Raw genomic sequence first — 4931 nt, 5'->3', positions numbered from 1 at the left:
GAAGCTCTAAATGTAGATTCTGATTTCTGAACACTTCCATCATAACCAGTAGAAGGGTTCTCAAAACCTTGCTAACCACTATGGTATGCTCCACTGTACCACCAACACTTTTGATCTCAGTGACTATCTCCTTGATCCTCTGACCATATTGTTGAATATTTTCACTTTCAGCCATCCACATGTCATCAAATTTACCTCTCAGACTCTCTTCTTTGGCAATATTCACATGCTCATCACTGTTATAGATATCTTCAAGTTTCTTCCACACATCAAAATCAATCTCCAAACCATGGACATCAATATACTCTAAATCAGACAAGGAAATGATAATGGCCTCCAATGCTTGATTATTCGCCCATTGCTTCTTCTTTTGATCATCTGACAAAATACCACTAGGCAAGCTATATTTAGTAAAAACATGTTCCCAATATTGACTTCCTAAGCTCTTGATATAGATATTCATAATATCACTCTAGATTTTGTAGTTTTCCCTATTGAACTTTGGACCTTCTTTCTTCATTGTGTTCTTCTAGATCCTTACCTCGAGCTGTTAGACTTAAATGCAAGAGGACCTTAAATGCTCTAATACCAATTGATGATATGATGAATCAATAAGGATCCGGTCAACTATTGAGAGGGGGGGTGAAGCAGTAGATAGAAAAATACCTAAACTTTCACCAAACTCAAACCCAACTCATAAATCAATCACTGAACTAACGAGTTCAAACACTGTACCAATAACTGCAATTGCACTGTCAAGTTTACCGGTTAACTAGAAGACCAATATAACAGTGTAACAGATCTGAAACTCATATACTATTTAACCAAAAGATCAAACCACTTTACTAACATTAGTAATAGCACATTTTAGATCACTTCCAGTCATCTAAACACATCTAAGTGGCTTTACAAATTAAACAAATTAACCATATTAGAACATAACCACAAAATCAGTCATCATTTGACACAATGATTTTTGACATGGAAACCCAAATGGGAAAAACCACGGTGGGGATGAATACCCACAAGTATACTAAAATCTTTTGAAGTTTTCCCTGTTAGGAGCCAATCCTTGTTACAAGATTTACAAAATGTCATGTTAAGAACAAATCCAGTTAAGGACCACCCCATTAAGGGATTGACTACAATACCCTGTTAAAGACAATACCCTATTAGTAGTACGCTCGATAGAGGATTTAAAATCCAAGCTAATTGATCACCTAATTAGAGAATTTAGAAAACACCAAGCATGTTAAAGTTTACCCAGTTAAGGGATTTAACTATTGTAGTTGTTAAAGAACAACGAGGTCTTTGTTGATTTGGTAATAGCACTACTCTGCTTGATCAGATCTGTTTATGCTCCTATCTACCTTCACACATTCTACAGATACTCCTTCTGGTTCATCAATGAAACATACTTACACACTTAACAAAAATTTCCAACACTCTGACAAAACAACTCATTGACCTTATAAGCAAAACAATAGGTTGGTAACACATCACAAAACCTAAGATCTCACAGAGATTACAAACAAATCGGTTCAAACATGATTGTTGGATTACATAGTAATTGATGTCATGGAAATGGGGACAGTGAAACAACAAAGTTCAATGCTAATAAGTTAGTTTCAACCATAAAACCAAAACAAAGAACTAAAAACCATTCCAAACATATAAAAAGATATTTTAAAAAGTAGGAATGAAGTTTAACAAAACAAAAGAAAGGAGAAGAGTCTCCCTAAGATGCTTCCATGATGCCTTTTGATGCTTCTCCCTTGTTTCTCCCCTCTCCAAGTCCCAAATGAGTGTAGCTCTTAGCTTTTAGCACTATCCATGGATGCCATATGGAGATTCAAGATGGTTGGATGTGATAAACAAATGCTATGCAATTATAGATAGTGATGCTATGAAAAAGCTCTATGCTAATACTAGTATAGCAACAATACTCTAATGCTTCCTCCTTTTCTTGAGGATAAGGGTTCAATTTATAGAAGAAATGGGGAAATGAAGGGTTAAGATTGAGCAATCTTAACAAGGGTTAGGATTGAAAGATATTCAATCCATGTGAGACTTCCAACTCAATCCCATGTTGACAAGTGTCACCATGAGGAGGCTTGAGAGGAGAGATAAGGAGCATTAAATGCTTGAGGGGACATGATGGTTACCCTAGGGGGTTGGGTTAGGGTTAGGTTAATGGATATTTCTTTTATCTTAGTCAAAGAAATAAATGTGCAAGGGTTAAATGGTTACCTTAGTCAAAGAAATAAATGCTTTGAAGAGACCCATGAGTCAAAAGGATGGTTAAGTTAGAGGAAAGTCTCTAACCAAAGGTAAAAGGTGAGTTAATCATAAATGGTTACATAAGAGCCTTTAATGGTTTGGAAGACTTTAGAGGTTAACCATTTGAAGACATAAAGCCTTTAATGGTTATTGAAGACTTTGGAGGTTTTTGAGAAGTGACTTCCTTTTATTTAGGAATGTGACAATGATTAGGATAGGATTAGGCTAATTAGAAGAGTTAGAAGAATCTAGAAGGGATTTAGGCATGCAAGTGGATTTTGTAGGAGAATGCAAGTGGGAAGAATTTTGGGATTTTCAATTAAAATAAAATCATTTATTTTCAATTAAATGGTGTAATTTGCATTTGGATAGATATTTAAATAAATATTAATTTATTTAAATGTGAATGTGAATTTTGGATTTTATTTAAATAAATCTTAATTTATTTACATGAGAAAAAGGAAGATAAAGCATTAAATGCTTGAAGACTTTGAGGGAAACCATTAAAGGCTTGAGAAGACTCTAGAAGGAAGCCATTGAGTTTGAAGACTTTAAGGGAAACCATTAAAGGCTTGAGAAGACTCTAGAAGGAAGCCATTAAGTTTGAAGACTTTAAGGGAAGCCATTAAAGGTTTCAAGTGGGTGAAGATAAATAGGATTTTAAATAAATAATTTATTTATTTAAAATAGTTGTGCAACTTGCATTTGTAGGAAAATGCAAGTGGGTGGATGATAAAGGTGATTTAAATAAATGTTAATTTTTTTAAATGTGAGAGATGGGATTTTGGGGGATTTAAATAAATATTAATTTATTTAAATGTGAGAGAAGATTTAATTAAACAAATATGATTTATTTATTTAATTAATGGTCTGAATTTGGTTAAGTGAATTAAATCAAATAGATTGAATAATTTATTTAATTAATAGGAGAAGAGGTTTAAGATGAATTAAATAAATATTAATTTAATTAATTATTGATCAATGGTTAAATAATCAAATAAATACAAAATATTTATTTAATTAAGTGGATAGATTTATGTGTCTACATTTGCCCCTCTTTGAGATGGTGTGGTTTATCACATCGTTTCACAGAAAGAAACATAGGTGCGAATAAATATGCCCCATAAATGTTAATTTAATGGGTGGTATGCCCCCTTGAGAGATGGGTCAAAAATTGCGAAAAATCGGGCGATCTTTCGAAAAATATGAAGAAGGGGAAGGGAGATAGAATAGAAGAATTTAACAAGAATGGTGAAAGAACGGGAGAAATTAGAGTAAATACGGAGAAAGGGCAAGCCAATGAGTATCCTTAGGTCATGCAAGAGATACAGTTTAAAGGTAGTGTGTGATTTTGATTGATACTGTACAATTGATCAAAATTGGTTAGACAATCTAGTGTAATCGATTAAATTGCCCCGGTTGAGTCAAAACGTGACAATTGATGTCAATTGTTTGATTGGACAAGATAAAGTTTGAGTAAGTGAATCAAAGTGACCTGATGAGACTTAGACAATTGATGAAATTGCCTGATGAAGTCAAGGTATCTGAAGAAAAATACTCAGTGAGACTTAGACAATTGATGTAATTGTCCGTTTTGATTGTGTTTGATTGGTTTGATCAATTGATAGTGTTTGCGTTGTAGATTGTTTGTGGTGAATCATAGTAGCCCTATTGAGACTAGGTCATTATGATAAATGTCTATTGTAGTCTAGATTTTCCATGATCGATTACCTATTGAGACCCGAAGATACTTGATCAGAGTATCTATTGATAGTCTAGGTACGTGTGAGTTGATGTGCCTGTGTAGATAGAGTAATTGGCTTGATTGGGTTGATGGGAACTGATGAAGGGATTGTGATGCTGATGATCGAGATGGGGAGGGTGAGGAAGGTATATGATTCAATGTTAGATAGAATAAATGGAGGACCTAAGACTCATTCCTATGGAAGAAGATCAACAAAAGAGAGTATGCATTGTCATTACTATGTATGAATGATATGAAGCTATTATGAATGTATGGATGGATGGAATGCAACAGAATGAAATATATATAGATGAGATGGAATGACGATCTATAGTGCTTTACTTTTCATCATCAAGCAATGGTAGTATCAATCTTGGACGAGTTAGTAGGAACCAAGTTTGGAGCATTGTACCTATAAGCAAGCAGCATAGATAAAGAATATGGACCCTCCATAATGGTTCATGCTCATATGGTCGAGGTATATGTTGTATTTAGCAAGCCATAGTGATCCATGACTGTATTTTGCATAATATCATGTAGCTTAGTGAACTTCCCACGTAGACACCATTAGTACATGCCCCAGAACTTCATTGGAATAATTCATAGATAATAAACAAAATGATACTTAGGAACCATCTCGGCTACTCTAATCACTTGTGGATATCCCAGAGTAGCATAGGAACCTGATATGAATGAATAAACAACTAACAAACTGACCAAGTACTTTATATCTTTAAACACAATTTTCTTGTCAAAGAAAAAATGTTATCATGTCTTTGTTTTTGGTAAGGAAGGATGCATCCTTGTTAAGATAGTTGTGTGTACCTATGTTGATTGTTTGGTTGATTTCCTAAGTGATCATAATTTGAGTAGCTCAAAATGTGTGTTCGGTGTCTATTGCGATCTA

The sequence above is a fragment of the Cryptomeria japonica genome, chromosome 5 (genome assembly GCF_030272615.1).
Source record: "Cryptomeria japonica chromosome 5, Sugi_1.0, whole genome shotgun sequence".
NCBI classification, from domain to species: domain Eukaryota; kingdom Viridiplantae; phylum Streptophyta; class Pinopsida; order Cupressales; family Cupressaceae; genus Cryptomeria; species Cryptomeria japonica.
Note: the sequence above shows the minus strand (reverse complement) of the source record.